General features: G+C 36.8%; 1 protein-coding gene across 1 annotated transcript in view; it reads left to right on the forward strand.

Moving 5' to 3' along the window:
- The first annotated feature begins 10,277 nt into the window (after positions 1 to 10,277).
- Positions 10,278 to 16,451, forward strand: part of NLGN1 (neuroligin 1) — a 410,133-nt gene continuing 403,959 nt past the window's right edge. Inside the window, exon 1 of the mRNA XM_072408123.1 lies at positions 10,278 to 10,585. The gene's annotated coding sequence lies outside the window, so the exon portion shown is untranslated. The remainder of the gene's footprint in view (positions 10,586 to 16,451) is intronic.

The following is a 16,451-nucleotide window of genomic DNA, read 5'->3' on the forward strand; positions in this document are numbered from 1 at the left end:
TGATCTAATAAATGTTTTTATTGGTGGTTAAAAAAAAGGAATACAATAAATATAAAATAACCAAATGTTGGAGGCTTCTTCAAAACATCTGTTATTGTTAACTGTCCACGTTATTTTTGTGTGATATGTTTTATATGTATATTGTTTTTACACAAATATATTTTTTTAAGTGCTTGAAAGAATTGTTTGCGAGGAGGAAGTATAAACAAATTTTGTGTATCTCTTTGTCTATTTAGTATGCAAGACTACGGGTTGAAACTGGGCCACTGGTAAGCCATAAGCACCAATTTTCCACCTGTAAGAAAGCTCTAAAGGTTAGGCTACATGGACATCCCCTATGATCCTGTTTATGCTGCCTTCCTCTGCAATAGAACATTAGGAGTCATTAAGAGAGATTATCATCATTTCTACCAGGATGTCAATAGCCAAGCTATTTTTTTTTTAAATGATTACAAATGGACCCAAAAGAATATTGGCCCTGCCAGTTTTGGTGCCCAGCTTGTGGTGTCTGATTTATTTTAATTCACTTTTCTCATGTAAAAAAAGTGTGTTGTTGGGTGTAGCAAATAGCAAATGACTTTGAAGAAATCCATTCCAGGTTTTCTGGATCACCCAGATACGCTGATGAAAGCGTATCCTCTCCAGCCTTGAAGACCATTAATAAATCAGTCCCATTTGTACCACTCCCCCTGACATCTTGAATTGTAAGCTCTCTTGGGCTCTCTTCTGCTCCTGTTTCATTGTTTGTACTTATCTTTTATGTAGGTTTGTGTTCTGTAACCCTTATATATTTTTCAACTCTGCTTAATATATTGGTGAATTATAAGTAAAGATTAATATTAATTATTCAATGATTTACATCCCGATTGTGCAGAAATAAACAGTAGCATAATTATTGGTGTTTTGTTATGGAAAATATTGATCGGAAGTCTGTTTATAGAACTGCCGTGTGACAAATTGAAGTTTTAGATCACTAAATATGTTGCAGTCCGTGGAATAAAGCTGTCTGTTCACACTCAAAGCCACACATCCATATGTTTTGCTGTAAGATTGTTTTGACTAAAATATCACAACTTTCAATCGTTTACCAAACCATTTTCTCAAGAGTTTATATTAAGGTATATATGTATTCAAACATTTGCTGGAAGCATCAGTGAGGAGATAGTCAAGCTTTATAAACACCTCAAATACTATGATTTGTGACATACACTACCTGGCTATGCCACTGGCATGTCAGAGGAGTTCATTGATCATTTCCAGTACATTTGCACATGAAGTCATTTCATTTGACTTGTTATGCTGCATAAGATATGAACTGTAGAATAGGCTCAGTCAGGAGTGATCAATGGGCTAATGAGCCTTGCCAGTGGAGTAGACTGAAGATAATGGGTAGCATATCTTCTAAACTATTGATTTTAGTCTGTAGTGGAGAACAGTACACTTTTATCCAGCCCACATTTAGCTGGCGTGAAAGTTCCTTTTGAACTTATGATTAGCAAAGGGGGTGAGAACTGATGTCAAGTGCACTATCTATAGACCAATCCACAGCCCCAGCTGTTGATAAACCTGTAAGTGCAACATTATTTTTTAGAGATGACCTTATCTGTGGTTCATGTATATCCATGTGACAACAAACACATATGTAATTCAATACTCAGCCCCAGCATTTAATTAGTTGTCAAGTTTCTGCATAAAATCTTATTGACACAACAACCTGTTATTAGGCTCCAGTAGTTTGACCATAATATACTAATATATAAAGACAAGAAGATGCTGAAGAAACATGTGATAACAGATAGTAGGAGGTTAAGAGGTAAGAGGAACTCAGAAGAGACAGAAGGTGACAAAAAACAAAATAACAACAATACCAGGTATCCAGGCATCCCTTTGAACATTGAGCCCAGTGAATCCACATTGGGTCCATGTCAAAGCTATGTATAATGTCCAGTACTTTTGGGGGGTCCAAACGGATCATAGAAGATGAGACAGTAGATCCATAATAAGAAGATTTATTGTTGCAACAGAGAAAATCAAATGCTTAGCAGTTAAAGCAAAGAAATTCTAACTAAAACCAGGAAATACATCAATCTTTATAGACATACAGAATCACTCCTGTATAGGAGGGCTTGGGCGATTATCTAGTTGTCATTAAGCAGATTGTCAAATAATGTATACTCGGAAGTCCATATAAGCATAACAGTACACAATCAGTTAATGGGGTGGATAAACCACTTTTGGCATAGAATTGACTGTCCACCATCTTGGATTCTTATTCAAACTGGTTCTAACCACAAGGGTCACTTATCAGGCTTTAAGGCCATTCTGTGCTCAGCTTTCAGGGTCATCCCACGGATTGTTTCTGTTACAGGTGCTGGTCTCTGAAAACAATCTTTACCTCTCCATACATAGAAGTCAGAGCCCATTCTACAACTTGGCCCTATGATTCTAGGGGCTCTGTAGACACAGCATTTGATCTGTTGTTCTTAGGCACATTCAAAGTTAGGTTGATTTTTTAATTTTCAATTGATGAGGTGCAAAATGAAAAATGTTTGAATAATTGGGTATCTGTTAAGAGAGGTTGGAATCATAATCAAGAAAATCATCCACCTGTACATTTCTGCTGTGCATGTAGCAACAAAACTGTCAAACTAAACAAAGCAGAAAATATATTACTGTATCAGTTACAGAATCATATATAATTTAATTATATAAAAAACAAAGAACTAATAGTGTGTTAGAAAGTCTAAAAAAATTAAAACGTTTGTCAAACAGTAAAAAACAAAAACCACTGAGTTTGAGTGGAACAAACACATGAACCAAAAATATATAATAAAATATATAAACAACTAATGATCAACCAAAGACACTTACCAATAGTTACCTTTATACAAATAATAGTCTTAAAGCACTGTGCAAATCAATAGAGCCCTGGTTCACTGAGAGTGCTGCTGACTTTTTCTCTCTTAGTCTTACTACTCCTGTAAAGTGTATACATATATGTATGTAATTAACCTCACTAGTGTTCTAATTCTGTGCAAATTTCCATGCAAAAAGTGTCTCATTTTTTTTAGCATGGAAATTTATTTTAGATTGTAGGCTATAATTTTTAGGCATAACTCACCTATATTTAATAAATTTAATAATAAACGTTAAATAAAAAGACACAAAAATCTGTAAAAAAATATTTAAACATGTAAGTGTACAGTAGCATATATATTATATATACAATTATTTATGCTATTTACATATTATAAGATTATTTATATAATTTATATACTTATAATATATATTTATATATTATAATATATTTTTTTAATTATACAATTATATATTATATTAATTTTTCTTTGTATTGGACTCAATACAGCTATTTTATATTGAATCCAATACAACCCAGGAGATCGTCTCTGCATTATGCTGCTGAAGATCGAGGAGGAAGGACTGCGGGGACCAGCAGAACGCCGGGGGACACCGACGGAACAAGGTTAGTGGGTTCTTATTTAGTATAAAGCTACCTCGAGTGTGACTCAGGATTACCACTTTTGGTACACTAAATCCACCCTGAGTCACACTCAGGATTATTGCAAGGGGGGTTAAAGCGGAACTAAACTGAAAACATAAAAATTACTCATATGACATTTTACACGATGCCGCATCGTCCTGGAATTCCACTTTGTCAGCGCCAGACATCTTCAACCTTCTCTTTCATTCTCTTTTTGTCTTCTTGGCAGTCACCCAATCTCCCACTGCACAGGTGAAATAGCCCGCTGAAAAAGGGGAAAAAAGAGAACTGATCTTACTGCGCTTGTGTGAGATTAACATATCTTTCCCTTCATAGAAAAAATGCCCCTTGTGTGCATGTCTGAGATTAGGACTGTGCTCCCGTTCAGTCTTGATCGCCGAGACAATCTTTTTTTTTTAAAGTGTGTTGTATTTAAAAAAATAATTACCATTTTTCTTTACGTATAAGGTTTGTCTACCCTTTTATGTAAACTGAAAGTGTTGGGTTTAGGTATGCTTTAAGGTCTCTGATTGTATTTGTGCCCCCTGTTGCTGAAAGCAATTACCCAGATTTTTCAAAAGCTTGAGTCTTATGTGCTACGCAGAATAGTGAAAAGTAGTATGTTAACCAAAGGTATAATTAATTCCTCTTGATTATTACCTGAATATATTACAGACATTAGTCATCAAATATAAAAAAGCAGAAGTATCCAGAACATCCAGATGAAGTATGCATGATACATTTTTCTAATGGGTAGTAGTCAGACCAGTGTACTTTACAGGCTATGACATGGAAAAAGGAGTTGTCTTTGAGGGAAGGTATATTTCTCCATGTTTTCTCTCCTATGGGAGAGATTAACTAGCAACATGTCTGCTGGGATTCTAGACCAGGGTTTACAGGTCACTGATCCAGGCCAGAGTTTGGTTCTGGCTGGCCTTTAATTACTGCACAGTTGAGAGGGAAGAAGAAGACACTGCCTGTGAGAGCCATTGTGGGACACCTGTGAGTAAAGGTTGCTGGAGTGGAGTTGGCTGGGTTTAGCCCTCCATCTGGTAGAGAGGAATCTGCCAACTGTATAGTTAGTGACTGACTAGGATTTATTTATGTTTGCTTCATCCACCTCTCTTTCAGTCTGAAAGTACCTGTCAGGATCCCAACCCAGGGATGCTTCAGTGTCTGGCTGCAGCTCTGTCTACTGCGCCACTTGAGGATTTGCCTTTTGCACTCTGTTGGATTCCTTGGACAAAGATACCTTGATACTTAGTATCTTGCTGAACCTTGAACTCCAGACCCCTCCAATGAACTTCCTATTTAAGCTCTGTTTTTGAAACTTCCTGTTACTAGAATATTGTGCTTTGCCAATATCTTGCTCTTCCTGCTACTGTTACATTGCGCTCTCCAAGCTGCTACCTGTGTGCCAACCCTTGGCTGCTGTTTAAACGACTACTCTTCCTCGCACTCTGTCTCCAACTTACACCATTGGCCAACGACCTTGGCTTGTGCTTTGACTAGGCTTGTGTTTGCTCCTTATCTGCTACCCCTGCTTGTGCATAGATCCTGGACAGCATCCACCTGTGTCTGCTTGCTGTTTCAGCCACTGGACTCTGAGCCTGACCCCTAAACTTTACAGTACCTCTTACCCCAGAAGAGGCGGTCCCACAAGGGTGGTATACTGCACGGCCCATACACTACCTGTGCAAATACTATTTAGCAATTTACAGAATTAGGCAACATTGCTACACCAACATATAACTAAGTATGACATTTTTCCTGCAAGCATCGAGGTCCATGATGAGTGAAACTGAGGGTAAGGGGTAAAGATGAAACATGGAATTTCTTGTTGAAATTCCTTTCTAGGGAATATGTCAGCAGAAAAATATGAAATATTTCATTGCTGACTAGTGTTTTGGTGTAATGTTCATCCCTTTCTTTACATCTTTAAATCGTGAGCTAAAAGAAGGTAAATTATCATTAGTCACATAAGCAGTGAATATAGGATAAGGAAGATATACCTAGAGTCTGCACTAAACAGGTTAGCAAACCTGGAGACATCTCTTTCAAATAAAGGCTGTACATATTACAGTAGTATTACTGCGATTCTGAACTTTTATGAAGGCAGCTTTGGAAACAAATGATTTTCAGGGCATCATTTACTCAACCTTTATGTATAGGCAGGTCTAATTTTTAGTCTAGAAATTACAAACCTCTAGAAGAGTATTTTATAACTTGTCAAACATAGGAATTTTAGATTTTCAGGGAACCCCTGCAACAATTACTTTTTCCACAGCTCACAATACATTAGCATGGTGGACAGAAAAAAGAATCCTTCCTACATTGGTGGCAAGGGGGAAGAATGTCATCCTTAAAGATAGACAAAAATATTATTGGTGACAATTGACCAGAGAGGCACAAACTGCTCATTGCTCATGGAACCCCTTGCAACCTCTGAAGGAACCCTAGGGTCCCATTGAATTCTGGTTGGGAAACACTGCTTTGGAAGTTGGCATTTGCAAAAGGAGGATAATCAGGAGGTTGGAGCTGCACTTGAAAAAGATGCACACTCAGGTATTTTGTAGAATCTCCTAGGTGATTTAATGTAGGATTTTTGTTAATTACAAGCATTCTTCTTAAAATTTGTAAGACAGGTAACATCTTAATAGGATTTTCAGGCATCATTTATTAACTCTTTATAGAATGAAAATACAATTAAAAATAAAACCACATTGATTTTGTATTCCTTATTCAGATACAAATTTTAAACCAAAGTTTAGGAGGCACTGTTTGGCCCCTGTACAGCAGATAGTCCGTATAAGCATTCCTAATGCAATATTACACAGTCCTGACCTGGCTGTGTAATATAAAAAAGACTGCTTTCTATTTGGATATGAAAGGAGTAATCTGATTTTATTAGGAACTTGTCTTGGATAAATATTTATTAACTGATGCCTGAGAAGTCCTGTCTCAACCATACCCATAGGAATGTGGCATCATATACTATATAACTGCCTAATGTGTTTTGCATGTTTTATTTCAGTTTGTTTTCACATGCTAATAAGTGATCAAACTCCAACAGTACCTGGTTGTGTTGGTAAAAGTTTCGAATGAATCTTTAGGTTTGCCCTTTGATTCATCTGCACAAAAAAAAGTATCAAATAAGTAGGCAGAAACATTTCTTACATGAAGAGTGTGGAGTTATAAACTGTAATTCCTTCTCTGGGTGTAGACAAGATGTGTTTTCCATATTGAATCCTGAAATACAGTATTATTTTGCCTGGAGAATTATGCAGTAAATATAACAACTGTGGCCAGTGGCATAGCTACAGACCTATGGGCCCCAATGTAGAATCTTAACCTTATCCCCGTCGTGACTCCTGACAGATTGTACCTTAGTAAAACCTCCCTCCATCTGCAATACCCCAACTGTGACAGACACCCAAGCAGCAGATTCCCATCAGTGACATTTTCTCTTACTGAAAGTCCACCTTCAGTGCAAACACCCACAGTGGCAGCCTCTGTGACAAACCCCCTCATTGCAGAACCCGTTCCTCAGCTGCAGATTGTCCTCAGTGACAGACCCCACGCTCCATGCAACCCTCCTCAGTAAAGACCTCGCATCAGCGCAAAAGTGCCCCCCTCTGCACAGATTGCCCTAGGTCCCCATTTTACACTTCACCTTAGAACAGACCACTGATCAGTACAGATGACCCTCTGTACAGACCCCTAGTGCAAACCTCACCGTTTATATAAACCTTTCTGTAGACCACCCCACAAGTGATAGTCCCCCCTTAGTGCAGACTCACACCTTATCCTCACCTCATCTTGTTGTCTGTGCACATACCGGGCTTGGCCCCAGAAACCTGGTAATCTCTGCCATTCATCTTTAACAGAGATGATGCACCTACAGGATCGCCAGGTGCACGGTCATGGTTGCCACTGCAACTGTTGCAAGCCCCACTGCTATGCCAGTGGCTGTGGCATCCAAATACTCCTAATAAGGCTAATTAAGCCTATAACTGCAACAGGTCATTTACACCACAGGGTCTATTTTTAAAAAGTGAATCTGACAATCACTGAAACATTCCCTAGTATAAAATCAGGTAATGCCAATAAAAAACTTTCACCTGGAAGAGAATGTCCAGCAAAGAATATTTAGTGAAAGCCAGACTCAACGCCTAATAATTGACCTCTATCAGATAGTAAAACACCATTTTGTCCTGGGTGTAATGTATCCACTAGGGGAAAGTGGTCTGAGATTCAAGTTCCATCTTCTTGGCCTTGCCAATGAAGAAGGCAGAAAATCACAAAAAGGAGGAGAAGAAAGAAGAAGATGGCAGCGACCTGCGTTGGAACGGGGACAGATAAGTATAGTGAATGAATGGCCAGAAATCGACACTCCCTGAAAATAGGAAGGGAAGGTCTGTGGTCAGCAGTGATGGGAGGGACTAGTTACAGTTGGGATGTGAAGGAAGAAGAACCTGAAATTGCGAGGCAAATAATGACGCACAGAAGGAAGTTGGGTGGGGGGTACAGTAGTGCTAAGAAAGTGCCATGAACTGGGTGGAGGATATAATCCATTAAGCTATTGAAGTTTCTGACCACTAGTACCAGTATAGACATTAGATGTGTCATATATTTAGAAGGCAAATTGGAAACATCTAAAGAATAGGTTGTGAGAAAATATATTAGCATATTCAAATAAAATATTATATTAACCTAACACATTAAGGCAGCTGATTGCCTATTCAGTGAATCATATAAACCTATAACATTCCAGGAAACAATAAATAGTTTAAAGTCCAGAAGCGTAGAGGATTCTCACAGAGGAAGAAAATAAGTAAACATCTTTTCTAACGCCAACTAAAATCCATTTTCAGGAAAATTTCAGTAAATAGTTATTTTTACTTTTAGCTTGTTTTAGTAAATACACTAGTTAAAGCCTATTTTCAAGGTCTTCTGACTTGAGGGATTTAAAAACAGCTTTTTTGCATCATTTGCGTCAACTCAATTGACCGTTAAAGCTTAAGTATGTACCTGCACCATTTTTAGATTGCAGAAAAGCAAAGATATGTCCTATCTGTACCATTATTTCTAATCAGTGCAACTGAAAGTGTTAAAGTGGTAAGTGTTAAACTAATGTTATAACCTCAGTGCATCTTCCAGAGTTGGTTCTTTCCCCTTTTTCTAGAGGCTTTAGAAGTTCTAGAGGGTAACACTGTTACTGAGAGAATAAAGTATTTTTTTCACACATGGCATCCTTGGTCTTCTGAAATTTGGCAATGATTTACTGTCAAGATCATGTTTTGTCATGATGCAGGCATTGAGAATAAGGGGAAAAATACACTTTTAAATCACCATCTTTGGATCAGTGAAATGAGTGAAACTTTTCAAATCAAGCAACTACTGTTTCTTTTACTTGTAGTACTTTGCATGTAGATAATTGTGCATTCTTGTGCACCCCACTTAGACAGTTTTTGTGTCTTTGTCATCTTGATTACAAGGAAGTAAGCAATGCATTGAAGAGGTAGCCAAAAATAGCAGGGTTCACTGCAAGATTATTGCAGGATAGTCTAGGAGCTTGGCTACATTAATCTGTCACATGTGTCAGTAGGCCACACTGTCAAAATGCTTACTTTAAAAGTAAAATTAGCTATGGCCTTTTAATTTCAGACCTCATCAGCTCAAACTACCTTCCTAACACTCTGCCCTGCTGAGGGTTACACTGACACTGTAATTACTGGCTTAGCTGAACACCAGAGCCACCATAAAACATCTGCTTGTTAGGGAGGACTGCATCTAAAACCATTACTTCACCAGTACCCCATACCATGTCACTGCTGTGCCTGAACACCCCCTTACAATGGCTGACTTTCGTCTCAACATCCTCTGAAGAAGCCTCATGGCGAAACGCATCAGAATGAGACTTTTGAGAATTGAATTAGCAGTATTATCGAATGACTGAAATCTGAAAAAAATTATGAAATCTGAGAAAATTTAGTTTCTATTGAATTAACCAAATTTGAGTACAATTTCTTTGCAGACCCTTACTAAGAATAAGTCAGTACTGTTAAGGCAGAAGTAAAGTTTCCCCTGTGCTTGCCGAGACTAAACAAACTCTCATTTAGGAAAAGAATAAGGAAGGAGAGGAACTGAGATGGAACGGGGACAGATGAATATGACAGGATTTGGTTCCAATTTAAACAAAATATATATAACTATGAACTCCTACATTAGGTCATACCCCCTTTTTATTACTGGTTATTGGGCATGTCCTAGGGTCTATTTCTTCTCACGGGCCCCCGGTTCCCAAGCGCAACACTGATCACACCTACTGCATACAGAAATAGTGTGCAGCTATCATGTTAAGAAAATATAAGCTACAGTTTGAATATGACATACTGCCTACACCTAGTCCCTACCGGACATAATCCAGTATTGGATCCAACATCCAATGGTCACCCCAGTCTGTCCTACTAGCTAGAGCACATTATACTGAAATTTCTTCTTATTTTTCCCTCCTGTGGTGCCCACCTATTAAAGTTGCAATGTCCTCCCTTTGGTCAATGTCTGGAGCCACCTCTCTGGGTCCTAATACTACACAGAGACAAGTAAACTGCTGCAGAAGCCATATATGGAGACGAAGGCGTTCGCTGCTGCTCCTGGATGTAGAGACAAGAGCCACTGGCAGACCTGTTCATTCTGATAGCTATTCTAGGCTTCTATTCAGAGCTTTTCCCTCTCACCCCCTCCACTTTTCTCTCCCTGGGATTTCTCTCTTATTAAGCAGTCTCGGAATCTGTGGATTTGGCTTTTGGCACGCTTAAGTTGTTTTCTGATATTTTTTAAGATTGCTTTTTGGATTATTATTCTTTTTTTATTTTGGCTGTGATTGTAAAAAAAAAAAAAGAAAAAAAAGAAAAAAAAAAGGAGTCTTGCTGGAGCTGCTAGCTACTGATGCTTCCTTAACAACAAAGCCTTTATTCATTTGAAGTGAAGGTACTGCAAAATGCTTCGATTCAGCATCCTTCCAGCCTTTTATTAGGCTAAGTCAAGTATTTATGATTGCTGATCCTGGATGTGTACAAGGTAAGGCAGATGTAAGGTGCTGCTGTGCTGAATTCCTCTACAGCCTCATTGACAATGCTATAAATAACTTTTGTCTGTTCTCTGTATTCCATGGTCGTTTAATTGTTTCATTAAATTTAACAATTGTCCAGAGACTTGCTTTTAATGAATCAATATGCTTCAAAAGTATAATAGGGATTATCACGTGCATGCCTAAGATAATTAATACACAGCATGCTAAAGACTTTGTGCAGGATGCCATTAAAAAGGAAAGCTTGCACATTTGTATCAGGCTGAAACTTAAAGTAACATATCTAAATACATAGTCTGCATGTCCATGATACATATATCATTCAAATGATGTCTTTCCATATGGTGTTGTGGGTATTTATTAGGTTAGTGTAGTGTACAGTAAATAGCATGCCAATCAAGCACTTGGAAAATAGGATTATTTAATATGTCCTGTAGAGAAACATTTATGTGAAGGATTTAGACATATGTGTATAGCAGGTTGTTCCTGCTAAGTACAAGTCAAGTGAGGGCAAGTTATATCAGTGGATATGCCTTGCTCATATCTGAACCATGCTGTATGCTTGTTCATCCCCGATGATACAGCACACATGAACTAGCCTCCACTATCTTCTATTGTTTTAGAAAATCAGTAGATGCTGCTATATCCATTCTGGTTCTACCATCTGTTCAATCCAAATATATACTATGAATGTTTTGTGGCATGGCTGGCATATAAAGTAAAACCTAAAATTCCAAGCTCTACTAGGAATGGAAGAGTTAAATGACTATCATACTCATACTATATTAGGTATTTTCTATTCAGCTTGTGTCTGCGGGGTTTTCTTTCTGCCTCTTGCTTCTCAAGATCTTAAATTTATGTATATGAACCACTTGGGTTATTCTCTTTTGTTGTTGTATCGTGTTATTCCACAAAGTGCAAAAGAGAGTATGAGAGCATGGAGCACTTGAGGTAGTAGTAAACTAATATGTGGTGTGATCTCACTGAGACATCGGAATTACATGATACTGGACGTTTGCTGCTCTGACCTCTCACATGTGACATGGTGTCAGTAACCATAGGTAGTGAATTAAAATGCCATTCTTGGAAGTGTTGTCTTAATAATATGGAACTATTTATTCTGTATTTACTGTTTGGAGTGTTTTGATGTCTTGTAAATATAAAATGCAAAGGAAGGGTCGTAAAAATGTAATAATAATGTCCATTTATTATGATGCAAAAACATTTAAAATGGTAGTATAAAACCTAAGATATGCCCTACCAATCCATGGCCTTGAAGCAATTAATCTTACACTGACGTATTGCACAATAAGATCTAAGCTTTAGTGCAATAGAAATAAATAACTTGCAAAATAAACATATTGAAGTAACAATGTCCCTGCCCAGTAGGTTTTTTTAGCTTCTATAAGGGTAAAATGTAAAATCAAATGCATTTGTCCTTCTCTGTTTATAACATATATTTTGCCCTCTACTCTGGAAATTATGTTGTTTTCAATATTACAGACATTCCTTTAGGGGGATTTAATATACCCTTAAATCCTTCAAGCCTTTCCAGGGTAAATTGAACTACATTAACATAGTAATCTAACAATGTTTATAGAAGAAAAAAACAATCATACTACACGCTTTTGCTAAATTTGTTTTTTTTTCCAAGGGATATTACAATGATTCTCCCTTTATGTCACAAACCTAGTGTAGGTGTCATCTACTGAACTAATTCTTGTCGTTTGTAAAGAACCAGGGAAATGATTTCCTGGTAAAGGAATTTGCTTAGCTGAATGGTGAAGGCAGTATGGCTCAGTCTGTTGAATACCTCTGCTCAATACAGAACATCTTTTCACATTCACTTGCTTACTTCCAACAGGATGCAGCTGTTAGGGAAGCTGATTCTGCAGTTTGCAGTGTAATTTATCAAAGTATTTTCATCCCAAAAGTGGAGCATTTACCAATCTAAAAGAACTATGAATCTATTCCATATCTCTCTGAAAGTATAAATAATGAAATGTGATGATACTGGAATAGGTAAATGAATACATAGCCATAAATCCTTCTAGTATTGCTTGTGGTTTGACCTTATCTGTAGACACTGCACACTAGTTCATCAAACTGTTGCCACATTGTGTTTGTGGGAAGGGTAGGTCTTTCATCTCATTTGTCATTTTCTTGTTTTTTTGTGTAATGTGAATACCTAAAGTATTTAAGAATCCACAAAGTATACTATCCTAGATGGGTATCTGCATGTATATAGCAAGCCTTTAATACATAATTTACTGCTTACTGTTTTTTTAGGTCATCATTTTTTGGCTGTTCTCATTAGATAGTAAAGTATTACTGAGACACATCTGTGTTTTCAGTAAAAGTGTTTCCAATGTCTGAATGATCTTGCCATAATTTTCCATGTACAGTTATTAAAGATACCACTAGAAATATACAAGAATACTGAAAATATAAATATATTATAGATATAAATATATTACTGTATGCTTTGTAGCGGGACTGCACAATATTAGTCAAGTCTTCTATTGACACTATATCCTATTAGACTTTTTTTTTAAAAATTGAAAAGTATAAATGTGTCACAGATCACAGTGCTGGTCATTAAAACAAACCTGTCGATTCCACCAGTATATACAGTAACACTAGTGGTAAAGTGAAATGGAATCCACTCCTTTGCCACTTCATTATGTACACTTGTCCATCTGCTTGTTAATATCAATTCAACCAATGGCAGACACTCAATACAGTTAGGTATATTGACAAAGTCAACGAACAGCTGACGTTCAAACTGATAATCAGAATGAAGAAGAAAGGTGATTTAAGAGACTTTGATTGTGGCAAGGTTGTTAATACTAGATGGGCTGGTCTAAGTATTCTGGAAAGTTAGTGGAAGTTTTCTGGTTAAAAATGATCTACCGATTTTTGCTTCTTTCCTTATATTCACTGGGTATTAGGGCTTTAAAGTAAAAATAACAGTGACTTGATCCATGGAACATCCGATTGCCTCATGGAATCAGGAAGGAATTTTTTTTCCCCTGTTGAAGCAAGTTGTACCAGGGTTTTTTTGCCTTCCTCTGGACCAACTATGTCTTATAGGGTTTTATATCTGGGATATGTTTATTTCCTTAGTGGTTGAACTTTGTGGACTTATGTCTTTTTTCAACCTAACCTACTATGTAACAATGTCAAAGGTCAGAGGAGAATGGCCAGACTGGTTTAGGAAAGGCAACAGTTATTTAAATAACACATGGTATTTAGAAAAGCATCCCTGAATACACAAAACATTGAACCTTGAAGCAGATGGACTACAAAAGCAGGAGAGCACATAGGGTGCCACCACTGACAGCTAAGAACAGACACCTGAAGCTTCAATTCACACAGGCTCACTATAAATGTGCAAAGGAAGACTGGAAAAATGTTTCTTGGTCTGATGAGTCTCCCTTTCTGCTGTGACGTTTGGAAGTTAGGGTACATATTTGGAGTAAACACAATGGAGGCATGGATCAATATTGCCTTGTATCAAAGGTTCAGGCCAATGTAATGGTGGTCTATTTTTACTTAGCACACTTTTAGCCCCTCAGTACCAACTGAGCAACATATAAATGCCACAGCCTACCTTAGTATTGTTGGTGATCATGTCCATCCTATTCATGACCACAGTGTGTTTATTACACTATGTCTCTTCTGCAAAAAAGCTTTTGCCCTAATTACTATTAAGTTTCTGTAAATGAGACCTATCTGCATAGTGTATAGTGATATGCTATGCATACTTGCACAATATAACGAAATCCTTCCAACCACACTATGGATTTAAATCCCATTTTAAATTGAGATTGTGCTCAGGAGAGGTCAAAAACTCAGTAGTAGCTAGTGTTATATCTATGGGCTTGGAATTATGAAATCCAAATATATTTAATATGCAGAATGCAGGACATATTTTCTATAGTTCAGGGTTCAGGGTGGATAGAAAGATGTTGAAGATGTCATCAACCATAGGTGTTACAGAGGAAACAATAATGTATTTGCAACAGGTACACGTAAACTTAACCTAAAAGCACTTAGGTATGTAAATGCTACAAAGGTAGAGTTCACTGATGATTAAAAAAGAGAAATGGAAAATCATCCACTTTTGCTAATCTTCATGCGGTTACTAAAATTGACAATTAAAAAAAATTGACAATTTGCCTGTTTTTTTTTCAATCATTCACTTCTTAGTGTTCATATGGTTAATGACTGCATTATCCCTCCCAAAATATTTACTTAATCAAAATACAAGTGATGTTTGTACACATAAAAGCACATAAACTGAAGCACAAAAAGTGAGGTAAAAAAAAAGTTGGTATAGCTTGTTTTATTAGGCTGGAAGTATATCTTAATAATGTAATGACCACTATGGATTTTTAAACATAAATACACATACACTATTTACTCTATTTACAATTTGTGTATTTATTTAAAAGTAAAAGATAATAGATTCCTGATACACACTATTAGGATTTAGATAAAAATTATATATATATATATATATATATATATATATATATATTCCATATGATCCTTGCATTATGTTTTGTATAGACAAGTAGTGATCTTGCAAGAACAACAGACCCACCCCACTGCGTCTTTCCTGGCAACTCACACAATGTTAGACTATAGTATAGGTCATCCGTAGAGCAATGCAAAATTCATTTGTTGATAGAAGATTTTTGCTTGTTTCCTTATATTCACAGAAATGTTTATTTTTTTCCTTTAGTGTAACAGCAATAGACATCAGTGTTAAAAGGAAAAGAAACAGTATTGCTATGCAGTAGGAGAAAGCAATTTATTGCTTTTTTTTTTTTTTTTGGTCCCTCTGAGCTGCTTTGCCTGCCTGAGATTCTCAGCATTTGGAGAAATGGAAAGAGCAGGCATCAGGAGCTCAGACACAAGTGAAATAGACTGAGAAAAGGATTGCCAGATGCAGCGGTTATAAAAAGAAGAAGCATAATTAGGACTAGAGGAAATGTTTCTGTTAGGAGGGGCGGGTGAAAGAAAGCAAAATGACACAAAGCTATTGAATTGAAGTCAGAGTCAGCACACACATTGTATTCAGGCGGTGACTTTCTACAGAGCTGTCTCACATAAAGCCAGTTTGATGTCATTTCATTTATGTTTCAATTAATTTTAATTAATTTATTGTGGTTGCATTTGAAGCTCTCTTTGCCTCATTTAGCTGAGGGACAAAATGCAAATGTTAAAAAGACGTGATCCATCCACCATTATTATTTATCTCTTTCTTGCAGTCAGATAAGATGAAATAGTTAAATCTCAGAGTGGTTTATGTCAAGGAATTGGAATATATTGATCCTCCTCAGTGCGTTATTATATGGGGTGGGCATAAGGAACAAGAAGCCATTGCCAAATACCAAGGAGTTCGGGACTTCATCAAAATCTTAATCAATAATCTTTTACAGGTCTTGAATCATGAACCATTTTAAAAATATGGCTCTGCTAATTAAAATTACTTCAGACATAATTCTATTTTTTGGACATTAGATTAATTTATGATAATATCTAAGCGGTGATGTCTGTTTCTCAGTGGAAATGGAAGAGTTGGGGCAAGAATATTCAGTTTGTGTGATAAGGTCTACTATGTGCTGTGTGAAACAAGATGTTGTATATAACATTTTGAGGTCACAGATGTTTTACAGATGTACGTTGTATGGCATTGGTCCAAAAAACTGAGAAACCAATTCACATGACATGCCATGTCCCCCACAGACTGTAGTTAAATCCATAATACGTGCTTTCTGATAATACCATATCTAAAAACCACCCCATGTAATCTTACATGATTGGAGATAATATTAATAATACTTC

Source organism: Pyxicephalus adspersus, chromosome 4, assembly GCF_032062135.1.
Source record: "Pyxicephalus adspersus chromosome 4, UCB_Pads_2.0, whole genome shotgun sequence".
Taxonomy (NCBI): domain Eukaryota; kingdom Metazoa; phylum Chordata; class Amphibia; order Anura; family Pyxicephalidae; genus Pyxicephalus; species Pyxicephalus adspersus.